Here is a 15,965-nt window from a genome sequence, read left to right on the forward strand (position 1 = left end):
TCATTCTCTCTCAGAGTGCAGATGAGACAAAACCAAGAAGTTCAACTTGAGTCAATCCTTACCTTCAAAGGAAATTCGTGAACCTTTTGCAGAAGCCAATGCTCTGCACGTTGATGAAATCTTCGCAGAGGCCAATGCTCTGCAGGTGTAGGAACTTTGCAGAGGCCAATGCTCTGCACCTTTAGGAATTCTCTGCGCAGGCCAATGCCCCGTGAACAATTCACCTGGCGAATCGTCCGGTGCAGCCGCCTGCAGGAGCCCAGGCTGCGCACACCCAGCCAGGGCCGCGTTCTCAGGCAGCTGAGGCCGCGCCGCTGTCACAGACGACGCCGCCGCGTTCGCGGTTCCCAGGCACCCGCGGCCCCCGGCAGCCGCCGCCGTTTTCCGGATCCTGCCCCTCCCGGCCCCGCACGGCCCCCCAAGATGCTGCCGGGGCTCGGGGGCTTCGTCTGCCCGGGCTGGGGCTCGGCCTCCCCTGCGGGACAAGGTGAGGGGGGGTCCCCGGGGGTCGTGTTCCCCCCGGGGGCGTGTGTGAGTCCCCAGTGTCCCCCCCAAGCCAGGGTCACCCCATTTGCTCTGCCCAGAGCTCCTGAGCCAACTCCTGCTGCCCCCCGGCAGGGGCCTTGGGGAGCCCCCCGGGGACCCCCTTGAATGCCCATTCCTGGGCACTGGGACCCCCCCGCATCTCCTTCAACAGCTGCCGGACCCCCTGCACCCCCTTATCCTGCCCCGACACCCCCTGCACCCCCTTTCCCGGGTATCCTCCTCTGGCAGCCCCTGGATCCCCCGGACCCCATTCCCGGCCAGCCGGGGCACCTCACCCCCAGGCCTCCCTTCACCCAGGGACCAGTGACGCCACCAAAGACGTGGGTCGCCATTGGCAGACAGCAAAGAGCGGCGCCAATGGTGGGGCCGGAGGCGGCTAAGGGGGCGGGGCCGCAGCAGAGCAGCGCGATGGCTCCAGCGCTGGGGTTGGGGGCGCTCCTGGGGCCCGGGGGGCGGCGAGAGCTGAGGGGGACCCCCGGCACCGGGACTCTGGGGTCGCCCGTTCCGGAGCACTGAGGGGCCCCTGAACCCCCATTTCTTTGGCGCCGCCATCCCCCCGCACCCCCATTCCCGGGCATGGGTTCCACCCTGCGCCCCCTTATCCGGCACCAACAATCCCCGCAGCCCCTTGCGGCAATCCCCCCTCTCCCAGCCCCCAGAGCCCCCTTTTCTTTGACCCAGAGACCCCCTGAACCCCTATTCCTCCCTTTGGGTTCCCCTCCCCACCTCACCATGCCGTGCTTCCCAGAGCCGGAATCCAGCGGGAATCTCACCCTGGTGCTCCCTGTGTCTGTCCGCGCTGCCATCGGCGTTGTTCTCCTCATCGGATTCGGCGTCTGGAGGCTCCAATCTGCTTCCCTCCAAAACCCTTCCTGGGGATCACCCTGTTCTTCCCCCCTCCCAAGACTTCTGGGGGTCCCCCATGTCCCACCCAGCCCCCCCCAACTCCTCCTGGGTCCCCCATAAGCCGCACATGGGGATTCCTGGGAGTTCCCCTGTGTTCCCCCATTCCCAGGACTTTGGGGGTCCCCCCCGACCTATCCGTGCCCCCCCAAATTTCTTCTACAGCCCCCCTGTGGTGGTGGGGGCTGGGGGCTGAGTGCTGGTGCCCCTTGCCTGCAGCAGATCCAGCGCTGAGGGGAGTTCGGGGGTCCCTTTGCATTTGGGGTCCCCTGGGGGTTGGGGTGACTCCCCGGGCCCCCAGGATCCCCCTGAACTCACTGATGCTGCCTGTGCTCAGTGAGGGGGCTCATTCCCAGCACGGGGTCCCAGCTCTGTCACCAGCATTGCCAAGGTACCCCCAAAACCCCCAAAACCTCCAGGGAACCCCAAACCCCGTGGAACAAACCAACCTCCCTGGGACCCCAAAACCATCCCTGGGCTCTCCAAAAGCTCCCCAAGACTGCAAAACCCCATACAGACCCCCCCCAAACCCTCTCAGGAGATCAAAATTCACACAGGATGTCCCAACACCTTTCCAGGTCCCCCTGAGAAGGTTCATACCTGGCATGGGATCCCCATCTCTGTCACCGGCAGGTATCCCAAAACAGCCTTGGATTCCTCTTGGCATCGCCTAATCCCCCCGTTGGACCCCAGAAAGCCCCCCTTGGGAACCCCCAAAAATCCACCATGACGCCCCAAGATCCCCGGTATACACAAAACCCCACCAGGAACCCCTCACAACAGTTTATACCCAGCACAGAGTCACCATCACCCAGGTACCCCCAAACCCTCCCAGGACCCCCAAACCTCCCTGGGACCCCCAACATTCCCAGGATCTCCAACTCCCCCTCCCGGGCTCCACTGTCAGAATCAATGGGAGTGGTGTTGCCCTTTCTAGGAGAATTATAGTGGGACCCGACCATAGTGGGGGCCCTAAAGCGGCGATGGTAGAGAGAATCCCAAAAATCACCCTGGGAGGCAAAACATCCCCTACAGGGCCTTGGAGTGGGGGCCCCATAAAAATGCCAATGAAAGCTGTCATGATCCCCCCTTGAAAGGGGCTTGTGTGGCTGCGGCCCCACAAACACCCTAAAATGGGAAGGAAAAAACACCCTTGAAGTGGTGGGATTTCCCCAAAAAACCCTCAAAAGAGAAAACCTTCACTTCAAAGGGGCCTGGAGAGCCTTAAAGGGCCTCGAGGAGGGACAAGATCCCCTCCTCTGCTGGGGCCTCTCCCAGCCAGGCACTCTCCCGTTCGCTGCCCTCGGGGCAGCCCCTGAGTCTGTCCAAACACGGGAACTTTGCCGTGCTGAGCCCAGATCCAGAGTCCTGACTCCTGCACAGGGCACAGCAAATCCCTCGCTCGCTGCTGTGCATTGTCCCTGCTGAGGCTCAGACACTGGCAGGGCACATTCCCTGCCTGCAGGATTCGTGCCGACCCAAGCGCTGCACTGATGGCTCCAGCATTGCTTTCCAACAAAACCAGGGCAAGGCAAACTGGGTGTAGCTCATGGAATATTACAGTGGCTAAAACTCGCTAAGGCATCCATCTGAGAGGTGAGATGCATTTGGAGTTCATGGCATGGAGAAGCAGTGCAACATGGAACAGGGGAGAATAGAAATAAATAGAGGAAAACATACTGGATTGTTCCTTCCCATTTTCATTTCACTTCTGGAAAGCTGTTTCAATTGTCTAGGAATCTTCTCCACACTCCTGTCTGCCCTTTTCAAGAACCTTTCCTGGAGAACGAGGTGCAGCTTCTGTCACAAGATGTGCCCTCAACTGCAGCTTCTCTTAGCTTTCCACACTGTGAGTGCAGCACGACTTCTGCAGCAAAGCAAGACAAATGTATGGATTCCTTGACAACTTGTCCTTTCTTTTCCTTGTGAGCTGGGGAGTTGTGCCATTGCTGAGTTTTTCATTGTGCCTGTTCTAACCCTAGAGAACAGGAGGTTTTGTTGGGGACTTGCTGGGGAATGCAAGCCTGACCGAATGCAGAGAGAATCTCCAGGACACTCTGGGAGCTCCCGGGCCTGGGCTCGGGTTCCCGCTGGGACTCTGCAGAGCGCTGGGCTCCAAGTGGGATCAGCAGCAGTGCAAAATACCTCTGGGCATCTCCATTTTCTGCTGCTTGGAGGAAGCAATGAAGGCAGCCAAGTTCTGTATTTTCCCCTGATAGATTTTTTCATTTGATTGGCAACTCCAGAGGCAATTTCTATGATGGTCTCTGTAAGTTGATTGCATTTAAACAGCACCAGCAGCAGGGCTGTGTTTGAGTGCTGCAAATGTGATCTGTGAGGCTTTCATTCCCCTCGACTTAATACTCAAGGACTTGTGAGCATTTCAGTCTCTGCTAATCATGATGCCTGTGACAAAAACACTGAGTTCACCATCACAAAAGCACAGTGGGCAGCAGTGATTGAAAGAGGGAAGTGCAGTTGTACTGATAAAATTCAGGTGGCAAGCACAAGAGGGCCAAGAGCAGCCGTGATCTCCAATTGCCAAGGCAGAGGCAGCAGCAGCCTCCTGCTGTCAGCTCAGGGTGAGTAAAGGAGCGCTGAAAACAGCGCTGGAACCCGATCCTTTCATCCCCTGAGGGCTGGCTCAGGGCAGCACAGGCGGGCCCTGAGCAGTCAGGGCTGTGTGTAGGTGCTGGCTGCTCTGCTCCCGAATTGAGCTGGAAAAAGCCCTTGGGAGCCGAGGCAGGAGCAGGCGGGAAGGGGCCGGCGCTTCTGCTGATCCTGGCTGGGAGCCCCGGCTGGGCCGGGCCGGCGCCCCCTGCGCTGCTGCTGCTGCTGTGAAGAGGCAGAATGTGTGGAAGTTCAGCGAGTGTCTGGTAAGAACAGCCTGCGAGCCCCAGCCTCAGCCCGGAGAAGCCCCCTGAGCGCGGTGCTCAGTGTGCAGGGCGGGCAGCTGTGCCCCTGACCGGCGCTGCACGCAGAGGCCGCGCGGGCTCTTCTCCAGGCTCCCGTGGGCCTGAGTCGGGTGCCAATGGAGCCCCGGCCCGGCGGGGCTGCGGGGCGGCTCCGCGGCTCCCCGGGCAGCAGCCGGCCCTCTGCCCCCTCCCCTCGGGAGCCCTTGGCCAGCGGCTGCTGGCTGCGCCTCAGGGCTGTGCGGGCAGGGGAGGCCGGGGCTGGGCACAGGCAGCGCCCGGCCCAGGGGCTGAGCCCGCGCCAACCCTTCCCTCCTGCCGCTCTCTGCAGCTGGCAGAGGACAGGAGCCGAGCGGCCGAGCACGTGCGCAGGGCACTGCACTACCTGCAGAGCCCACAGGAGTCCCTGCGAGAGGCGGCCGTCAGGTTCATGGGTGAGTCCCGAGCCCCGGCCCGCCGCAGCTCGGCCCCGGCCCCGCCTGCTGCCCCGGCAGCGCCAGCCGTGCCCTGGGGCGCCGTGGAGCCCCGCCTGGCCTGGGCGTTGCTGCTGCCGCCCTCTGACAGCCGTGCCCTGGGGCGGCAGCGTGCGGCAAGGGCCCGGGCTGAGCCCTGCCCGGCCAGCAGCCCGTGTGGCCACAGCGCCGGCAGCACCGCTGGCAGGGAGCTGTGCCGCTGGGGCTGTGACAGGCTCTGTGTTCACAGGCATGGCCGGGCGGCACCTGAGGGGGCAGCAGCAAGAGCTGCAGCTGATCTGCACTGGTGAGTGAGTGAGGGCAGCGGGCTGACAGCGGGGGCTGCCGGGGGAGCTGCAAACCCTGCCCCGGCTGCAGAGGGCTCTTCTCCTTGTGCGGACATGGGGCGGCGTGGGCAGAGCACACAGAGATTTCAGGGCCACCTTGGGGATTCGTGGCCAGCAGCTTCGGGCCGGTGCCCTTGGTCCCTGCTCCCTCCTGGCCATGGCTAGAGCCGGCTGGGATGGCCCTGGCAGGGGGCTCTTCTTGGCTCCCCGCAGATCCGGGATCTGACCATGGCTCTGTCCCTCTCTCTTGCAGCCCTTGAACCGCTGACAGAGGACATCAGCAGTGCCGTGTCGGACGTGGCACTAGAAACACTGTATGTCCTCCAGTCACTGCAGAGTGAGCGATATTCCCTCTTCCAGAGGCTGCAAGATCAGCTCCGCAGGGCATGGAGGACACGGCCTCGTCTGTCAGGGCTCGGCTGGCTGCGCTGCTGCAGCTCTGCAGAGACCTGATGCCAGAGGCTCTGTCTGCTGGGGCCACCTGAGCCAGCTGGAATTTTCCATTTCTTTAAGATTGTTCTTTTCTTCTTTTTGTTTTTTTTTCTTTAGTATATGAATATAGAGTGTGTTATAATACACAGACTCCCAGGAGCTTTCTTTTGCTACCCAGGGTCTGCAGGGCATAGGGGAAGAGGGGGAGAAGGGTACCCCGGCTCAGCAAGCTGCCCAGGCATGCAGTGGGCAAGGGAAAATGGCCAGAAGCCCCTTGTCCTGTGGTGGCTCTGCTGAAGCCTTTGTGCTGGTGACAGAGCAGGTGGGCAGGGGCCGGGGCTGCAGGGATCCCTGCCAGAGCGGTGCCTGGAGATGGCCACAAGCCCTGTGCCAGGAAGGAGCCACCCTCTGTATCCTCCTGCCCGTGTGCTGCTGGCTGGATTGCTGAGGGCTCCCAGGTGCCTCTGGATGGGGCTGCTCTGCAGCTGCTGTGGGGCTGCGGTGCTGCTGCCGGGCAGCTTGGCCGGGCTGGGGCAGCCCCTGAGGGGCTGGGGCGCTGGCAAGCCCTGAGCAATGGGCTGGCAGAGGCCACAAGCAGCCCCCCGGCAGCTGCCCGCCTTGTTCCTGCCAGAGTTGACTTGCAAGAGGGATCCTGGGCACTCTGGAACTAACAGCATCAGTGTTGTTGGAAACCCAAATGCAGGGAAATCTCAGATCTTTGGTCTTGTCAGCAAAGCTTAGAATTAAACACAGGATTTGATCGGAGACCTTGGAAAGGGCTTCCAAATTTAGGTGGTAGAAGCGAGAATGTGGATTCATAGTATAAAACAGAGACACTTTAAGCTAAGTGGAGGAAAGTTTAGCATTTTAGAGTTTAAGGTATAGAAAAAATAAAAGTAGTTGCAACCGTAAACAAGAAGCTTAGGATGCAGGGCTGTAGGTTTGTGTGTCAGAACATGATTGGCTGAGAAACCTTACACTGTAGCATGAGTCCATGGCATGAAATACTGAAGGATTGGGTCAGAAACATACATATCTTTGTTGGCAATGTTTTATTGGCTAATAAATCATTTAAATATTCTGTAACTTGAAGTCTTGTTACCTTCTGAGCCATGTGGTGTAGATGTGAGCACAACTCACCCTTCCTGTTAGTGTAGAAAATAAGAAACATAAACCGCATAATCTAAAACGCTCAGAGGTCTGCTGTCTAGCTCGTTCCAAACTCCTTCAACTCCCGAAATTGTGATTTAGCTACAAAGAGATGACAGGGGCTCTTTGACTCCAGAGCAGCTCCTTTAGAATCTTTCACATAACCCTGTGTAGTTATATGCCAGAAATGGATCATTTGGAGACCTCATCTATGAGCGGGTGGACGACCTCGGATTTTCCCAATTGCTGGGAATTTGAAGAAACTTTCCCAACTGACTTGCATGGAGGTTTGTCTGAAGGGTATTTGAGGAGATATGGCTCCCAGCAGAGGTCTGGGCTTTGGCCTAGCTGTGTCCCCTGCTGGTTGTGAAGTGTGCCATCAGCTGCAGGGCTTTCTGGGCTAAAAATATCATTGAGTCACTTGGACTTGCTCTTTTGGCCTATAAAAGCTGGACCCACTTTCGGGGATGGAAGAGCTGAGCAAACAGTGAGAACAAAGCCACGTGCTGCATGCCAGCATTTCTATCTTATGTTTCTAAATACCCCACCAGGATCACAGGATTTTTTCCTCACTTGTGAATTTTATATGGGAGGAAAAGAAAAGCCTAATAGAAGGCAGAATGAACTCCATGTTTTCTGCTTCAGCATCACCTGCTGGTTCCAATGGGAATTTACAAACTGGTGGTGGAAGAGCTGGGGAGGTGTTGGGCAGGAGGTGCCAACCAGCCCATTTTGCTTTGGGATTTGAAGATTTGGGATGCTTGGGTGTTTCTCTGGAATGGTTCACAACCTGAAAGCTTCAGTGAAGAGAACAAGGGCAGAGAGGGCAGTAAGAAAGCAGCTTGTTAAATCATTCTATTTTACTGTCGTGTTCTGAGCTTCACAATGAGGAGACAATAAAAGGCATCCTTGGGCCTTTTTTTTTTTGAGCAGCAATAGCTTGTGAAAAACCCTCATGAAGCATTGTTGCTCATTAACATCACAGGACAGAAAAGGCTGGACTGGGGGAAAGAGCTGGAATCTCTCTGGTTCTTCTTTCCCTAAACCGGATGGTTAAACCAGAAGCACTCAGGGTGAATCCACAGATGAGCCACACAAAAAATAAAAAATCCTGTATTTGAATTTAAGTAGATAGACATAAAGGTCTGGGGGCGGCTGCTCCAAGCTGAAGATTTACTGCACCCAGCACATTTCAAGCAGAATGTCACCATTTCAGTTTCTGCAGGAAAGGCTTTAAAGTGATCAAACAACACGAGAGCTCTCAGCATCCTCCCTCCTTCCTGTCCACAGCAAAATTCATATTTGCATTTTTTTTATAGACTATTGTTGTCAAATTGAAATGCAGGGATGGAAAATTGGATCCTGCTGAGTTCTGATGACTTTTTTTTTCCCTTGTATCTGAATTTCTGATGATCAAACATATTGAGAAAAAACTCACACTGACTTCAGCAATGAAAATTGGACCCTGCATTGGCATCCTGGGAAAGGGATGGGAAGAGCTGCCAGCTCAATAGCTTCCCAAAAACATTACCCCACTTTTCAGCCTGGAAAATGAAAAAAAAAAAAACAAACCCAATTCCTGTGTACAGGTAGGTTTCTGCCTGTCATTTTGGGATCCATCCACTTTCCCAAGCTTTTATTTATGAAGACAGAACATGCTGAGGCTTAACATGTACTATATGGGAGCCACATGTGGCTTTTTGACTGTTCAATACCATTAATAACCAGACCTTACAAATTCAAAATTATCTGTATGGAGGCCTCCTCTTCTCTGTTTTCATTCTCTTTAAAAGTCTCTGGCATGTCTGCCCTGGGGACCACAAAACACAATAAAACATATTCAGTAGCTAATTCACGCTAACTGTCATCATTAGGCATTTAACAGCCAATGTCAAGACAATGTCCATGCAGCTGGAAGTGTCTCCACTTGCTGTCTTTCCTAATCAAGAATAAATTCATCTTTATTCTTACAAAAGAGCATGAGCTCTCTCCTTTCCCACTTTCCAGGCCATTTGTCACCAAAGATTAGTCCAGATTTTTGACACAGTTTCGCCAGGGCAGGCAGGGTTAGTGGGTTATTTTTCCCAAAGATCAGTGCTGCTGTGTCCCAGCCCTCTCTCAGTTCTTTGGAAATGCCAACATTTCCCTGGCTTGTATTGGTGGCTCTCAAGTGACCTGGTACACACAGCCCTCCAAGCTGTGCAAGCACAAAAAGGTGGGTCAGAGTCTGCAGCATTTATAGGAAAAATATGGGGATCACAGTTCCAGCTTTCAAATTATTCACCAGAAAGTAGGCCTGCTCCTGGCTTTCCATCCCACAAATAAGCATTCCTAGCCCACTCCTCAGAGCAATGGCTAAACCAGCACAGGGTATTATATACATAGGAATTATTTAATTAATGACTACAGTTAGGTGTAAAATTCCTCTACCAAGATAACCCATTGAAGTGACTGATTCCATCTTTCACCCTAAAGATCTCAAGGGGGAAGGGTCATGAATGAAATAAACAAAGGGCTAGGAGACTTCTTCTCCTTTTTAATGCCTTTATTAAAAGTGATCAGCTCAGGATTGGGTGGCTCGACGGGTCTGCAGTCTCCGTCGTCTTCCCGGGCGACTCAGAGGAGGAGGATATGCACAGCTCTGTCCACTAGGGGCAGAGCTGGGGATCACGTCCTCGTGGGAGCCTTTAGGGCCTGCTGATCCCGTCAGATGGTACTTTTGCCGGCTCAGTCGGCCTGGTCTCACCGCCGGGGTCGTCTCTCTTGGTCAGGGCGAGAGGCTCCGAAGGTGTTCTGCATCTCTGCAGGCTCAGCATTCGGCTCCTCACGTCCAGACATCACTCCAGTCTCTCAATTCTTAGGTGGCTCGTTGTTTTGGGGTTTTCTCCGTACAGCGGGGGGACCCATGCTGCATTGTGGTCTTGGAGTCACTTTGCATAGCCCCCCTCACCTTCTCAGGTCTCTTCTACTGTTCGGGAAGGTTCCCACCCTTCTGGGAAAGGTACAACTTAGCCTCGGGCGAGGCTCTGCTGATACAAAAGGAGCGATTAGCCACAACGACTCGTGATTACAATAACAAAACACGAAGAACTTCAGCAGCTACCCGTGGTCTGGCTGCTTTTTTGTAACTTTTTCTCACAAAAAAAATATTACCCGAATTTTGTTCATAACAATGAATACATTCATATTTGCTCCTTCCATTCTGAGCCAAGAAATACAGAAACATCTCCACATGGGAAGGCAGCACTTCTGCAGAAAGCAAACACAACTTCTTCCTGGTTCAGCTCTAGAGACTTGGAAATACACTGATCACAGAACCAAAAGGCAGAGAGCAGTTTGCACCTCCCTTTTGGCCTGCACAAATGACAACAGATATTTTTTTGTGGGTGTTTTTTGTCTTTCACTTTTTAGTTTCCAGGAGAGGAAGGAGTCCTCTTGCTCAGCAATGTGCTGGAGTCATTTGGGGAGTGTGAAGAAGAGCAGGGTTCTCAGATCATGACAGTATTTTACTCTTGATCCAAAACACCTTAAGGAACGACATGAAACCCCTGTCTTGGGTCCATCCCTGTTATGGCTGGAGGGATCTTCCTATGGCTTTCCTTGACTTTTGGCAATTTATTCTGAGTTCAGGGTAAGTAAAACCTCATGGTTAACATGGAGGAGTAATCCTAATAGAACTGAAGGTGTGAATGCTGATGGTGTTTCCTGCTTCCCTCCTCCCTCTGGGAAACTGAGGGCAAACAAACTCCTGACCTTAGGATGTCCAGAAGAGGGATTTGACCCTTCTCCAGCACCATCCCAGTGAGCTTGTTGAACACATAAAAGCAATGATGTTGCTCCTCAGAAGTCAGTGATTTTATCAGTCCTCTCACTTAAGAAATGATCAAGTTTCTCATATTACCAGGATAAAATCTACTCTGTAATATGCAGGTCATGAACTCATCTTTCTCCACCTTCCTTGTCTCCAGGCACAGTACAACCAGAATTAATGGCAATAATAATAAACTCCTTTGGAGTTTAACGATTATTCATTAGCAGGAGTACATCAGTTCTGCAGTCTCCTCTCTCCTCAGATGCCTGACACTGGGTTGCTCTGCTTATATTTGAGAGAAACAATCAATGAGCACCGTGCAGGCCAGGCTTTCTGGGCTGTTAATCTCTCCATTACTCAGTTAGGCACAGTCCCCTTGGCTTCAGCTCAATCTGTGTGCCAAAAGAAAAGCCAACACCATCAGATATATCCTTAAAGGTGAGCACGTCACCAGACTGCATCTCCTGGGAGCAGCAGTGTCCTGGGACAGCAGGAATTGCTGGTGACAAGAGGACACCTGGGGCATGTCCCTCACCACCTTCCTCTTCCAGCACACAGATGAAGCTTAGAAGCCAAGTCCATATCCTAAAACCTTCCTGGGACCCTGGGAGATCAGAGTGGGGATGAACAGGGCTGAAAAGTCACCACAGCTCTGCAGGGTCCTTCCTCCACCAGCCAGAAACTTGGGCAAGAACCTTAGGGAGGGCTGAGACCTCAGGAGGCAGCAGGAAGAGCTCCAGCAATTTCAGCAGCACTAATATTTCACTGGGAGGGACTTGAACAGCCTGTGGCCCTCAAGTGCTTCTGTCGAAGGAAGGAGACCCAGACACCAATTGGTTCATCCAAGTCCCATTTATTGATCGAATACGGTGGTTAAATACAGTTCTTAATAAACTTCATACATATTGCAAAAGTTGAGCACAGGATTGGTTAGTTACATATCAGCAATTACGCCTACTTCTGCATTCTTATGGTTATACTTTTGATACTTTCTACAGATATTCAGGACTAATCTCACCTCCCTTTCCTCATGTTGCTGCAAGGTCATCCGGCATTCTTGCCTGTCAGCAGTCACTGAATCAGAGACTGCTGACCTCCCTTTCAAGCTTAACCAGCAGCATTATGTCAGGATGACCTTTCTCACTTAACCAGCTATTAACCAACCTCTCCACATGCTTCATCCAGGCCTGAAGCTCATCCTCTGAGCAGAACATCTCACCTGATCCCAAAGCTCTCCTGGCATTTCCATTGGGCTGCACACCAAGGAAGGGAGAGCATCCTGCTGGTGAAGGGCTCCAAGCTCTCTCTCTTCTCTCTTTTTGGCCTCTGAATATAATTCATCCAAGCTTTTATGAGGCAATTCACATCCAGATTTTATTAGAAGTGGAAGGCCCTTTTATTTCCTCAGTGTATTCAGCACAAAGAGAACTGGTGCTCTGGTTAATTTTATTTCTTTGCTTTCTGTGTTTTAATAATGATCTCCCCAGTTCCATTCATCTCTGAAAAGGTGAGGGAGATTGGACAGATATGGAGAGTTGGAATAATGCAATCACGTACTGCAAAGAGACAAATACTGGTTAAAGTGAAGTGTAATGAATATATGACTGAGGCAGAGACATAAAAGACTGCTTTAAATACAAAATCTGATGTATTTGCTCACCTCTCAGGCATGGGAATGCACTCTCAAAAAAAAAAAAACCCAAAAAAACCCAAAAAACAAAAACCAAAAACTAGATATGATTTGATATGAAACCAGATATGATATGATATGAAAACAAAACAAGACAAAGACTTACCAGAACAAAAAAAAAATCTTCCTGTGACACAGAGTATTTGTGTGTGGGTGACAGTAGGAAATGACACACAGCTCCAAGCTCACAAAGGCCAAGGCTTGTCCTTGTGATATTTCTTTCATCCCCCAGCTGAGATCTCCCTGTTCCTGCAGCTGCCTGATGGGAGGATATCAAACCAAAGGCACTTCCACCACCCACTGCACCAGTCCTCCTCTGCAGAGAATTTTTTCACGTGCATCCAACCAGATTGGAACACCAGGCAGGCTCAGGGATGGCTGTCTGGGGCTCATGGAAAGGCAGCCAGGCTTTGTAAGCCTAGATTAAAACCCAGGGAGGGATTCAGCTCCATTTTAACATCATTCCTTTATCTGATACTCACAGTCTGCATGTCATTAAGTGAATGTGTTTTGGTTTCTGGGGGATGCACACAGTGCAGGCATTGAGAGACTCAGCAGTGAGTGCTTCCTACAGACCACGTAATGGGAAAATTAAAATCTGCCTGTGCTGAACATGGAACCCCTCTGGCAGGGTCAAGGAAATTAATTTTAAATAAAATGAGTTAAAGACCAAAGAATCTCCCTCTTGTTTGGGCTGGGGATTTTTTCCCCACAATAAATCATGCTGCCAGCAGCACCTCTACAACTGGATTTTTTGTTTTTTAAACACTGGCACGGGTTGTCCAGAGAACTTGTTGATGAACCATCCCTGGAAACAGCCACAGTCAGGTTGGATGGGGCTTTGAACAACCTGATGTCCCTGCTCCTTGCAGGGGGGTGAAACTAGAAGACCTTTAGTGGTCTCTTCCAACTCAAACAATTCTATGATTTCTCTGAAATTTCAGAAGCCTCATGTTGGCCCAGCTGAAAATGTAAAGGTTGATACAGATCAGGCTGGAAAGGTTCCCACCTTTCCCTGAAAACCTGTGTATTGCTGCCAGTGAGCAACATGCAGCTTTCAGCTGGTTCCTAAGGAAACAGCAGAGGTGTACCCAGGTGTGGGAGGTGTGGCAGGGCCCCACTGCAGTTTTGGGGTGCTGGGGACCAAGGGCCCTCAGAGAGCCCCACAGCTCATTGAGGTGCCTGCACATCCCAATTGAATCCAACTTGAGGTCAGCCCTGCTGCTCCAGCTCCTCCTGGAGGGAGAGAGCTCTGGATGCTCCATTCAAGTTCTGTTTTTGCAAGTGTCAACAGGCACCATTTCTCCTGCTTTTCAACCAAATGCAAGAGACCTCCTCTGAGTTTTGACCCTCATTTTCGCTGTCCACACCCTCCTGCACCCACCTCACCCAGAAGCTGAGCAGGAGCACCATTTTTAACAAGATGCTGCAGGTTCAGCAGAGTAATTAATCCCAACAGCAAGTGCTGTCCACTTTTTCCAGGTAATTCATTTAAAATGGGAAGTTAATTCCATTCAATGGAGCTGCCCTTCATTGCTTAGAAAGAGACACAGCTTTGAACATCCTTGAGTGAAGCAGTTCTGGCACAAACCTTCCTCCTCCTCTATCTGCCCTGGCCCCTGCATCCCTGGGGAATGCCACATGCCAGTGCTGTGTGATCCTCTCCCTCTGGAGGCTGATGAGCCAGAGCTGGAGAGTTCAGGGAGGTGAGAGCACCGGCGTCCTGGCGCTGACGTTTGATCCAGCGGCTGCCCGTGCTCCCAATTAGCCTGCAAACGCTGCCTCCGGCTCACAAACACTTTCAAAAATGAAATTTGACAAAAAGCCACCTGCATTGCCATTCTTCAAGCCTCTCTGCCATATCAAAGCCTTTGAGAGTATCTGAGGACAACTTTTACAGCCGAGAAGGGCCCATTTGAGCGCTGGCTCATTAGTGCTGTGGCTGTGCTGCCCACGGAGATGCTGAGCATCCATCAGCCCACTAACCAGGAGCACTCCTGAACACCAGCAAGTGTCTTAGGCTGGGAAGTCACCTCTGAGGGAGCCACCGAAGGGTTTTTCAAGCAGGGTTTTTCAAGCAGAAAGGTCACCCAGCTCATCTGCTTCTAGGGGAGCTGATCAGAGCCGCGTGTTTCAGGAGCTGTGGCACCCCGCAGCAGGTCCATGCCTGGCTCTTTTTTCTCCCTTTGCTCACAGTAATGATCTGAAGCTCCTCGGAGGGGGCTCAGCAGGGGAGGACAGCAGCAGCATTTATTTTAATAAATAACATTCATGAATTGGCTTTCCAGGCTGCAGCTTGGTGAGGGATGTGATGAACATCAGGGAGGAAAGATTGAGAGAGGCCCTGGCACAGGGTGCCAAGAGAAGCTGTGGCTGCCCCATCCCTGGAAGTGTCCAAGGCCTGGTTGGGCAGAGCTTGGAGCAGCCTGGAATAGTGGAAGGTGTCCCTGCCCATGACAGGGGCTGGAACAAGGTGAGTTTGAGGTTCTGCAGGATAAGGCTGATTGTGCCTCCTTGATCTTCTCTTTGATAAGTTAACATTAAAAACATCACCTGGGGCATTTCCCTGAGCAGTGACTGCAGCCTAAGGTGCCAGGTTTCTGGCAGGGCTGGTGTACTTCAAGGTGTGCTTCTGCACTGAGGAGGTTTTGGGGCAGTTCTGCTCAGTTCCAGTGGGTTTTCCAGGACTGGCTGCACTCTGGGCTCTAAGTGACCACAGCAGATCTGCTCCAGGTGCTGCTCAGACCAAGGTCCCTACAAAGGAGGAATCATCATCAATGTGTTTGCACCATAGTTAGGAAAAGTATTTGCACTGGGAAACCAGAAGGAATGTCTTTAGTTGTTACTTCTGCAATTTAACATGACTGTTAGAAACATCTGATGAAAATAGTACCAGAAACATTGGCAAGCCTATCTCCCTTCAAAACCAAAATACATCACAGCATCAACCCCACTTTAATGGATGAGCTCAAAAAAAAGGCTGAAGGGGGAGGAAAATTCTGAGAATAACACCTTTTTTTTTTCTTTCGAAACAGCTCCTCGTTTCTCCAATACATTCATTTTGCACTATTATTTCTCATGTAACTGTGAAGAAATTAAATACTTGAAAACACAACAAAACATATAAATTAAACCAAATGTTTTGATTAATGCAAACCCACTGGCATTTCTTTTCCTGAATAATTTAAAAATTAAGCTGAGAAAACCAATTCCCTGTCTGAGAAGCCTCTGTAAAAGGGAATGTTTGGTGTTTTGCAGCACTTCTGTTAAGTGCTGGACTGGTGTCAGCATCTCATTCTTTTAACACTTAGAACAATTTTAACCCACCCACACTCCAGCTCTGAATTATTTAGGAAAAGATTTCTCTTTCTAGACCTTCTCTGTAGTCCCTCAGCAAAGGGACTGATTGTACTTGGCATTTTTTATCTAGGATAAAAATACTGTATTTAAATAATAGTGACAGTGTCCACAAGATAAATACCTTCAAAGCAAAGTTGGGCCATATTTTGTCCTCCATCCCTCACTCTTGTGTCATAAAAATGTTAGGGATTTCTCCTGTATGGAAATAATCTGATCTTGAAAGGAAAATTAATGGAATTTCCATGGGTGACCCCTCCTCTTGTTCAGCAGGCTTTTGTTAGGGAAGACAACTCCTCTATATAGCTACATTAAAATAAACAGAAAAAAAACCAAGTTATCTTTTTCTGAATGTTTTAAGACATT

At 51.7% G+C, this 15,965-nt stretch overlaps 1 pseudogene; it reads left to right on the forward strand.

Annotated features, from left to right (window-relative positions):
- Positions 1–1,122: 1,122 nt before the first annotated feature.
- The window catches only part of LOC128946041 (zinc finger protein ZFP2-like), a 186,328-nt pseudogene continuing 171,485 nt past the window's right edge, over positions 1,123–15,965 (forward strand).

Source organism: Melozone crissalis, unplaced genomic scaffold (assembly GCF_028551555.1).
Source record: "Melozone crissalis strain CALT ecotype California unplaced genomic scaffold, PUWL_Pcris_2 ptg000073l_1, whole genome shotgun sequence".
In the NCBI taxonomy this organism is placed as follows: Eukaryota; Metazoa; Chordata; class Aves; order Passeriformes; family Passerellidae; genus Melozone; species Melozone crissalis.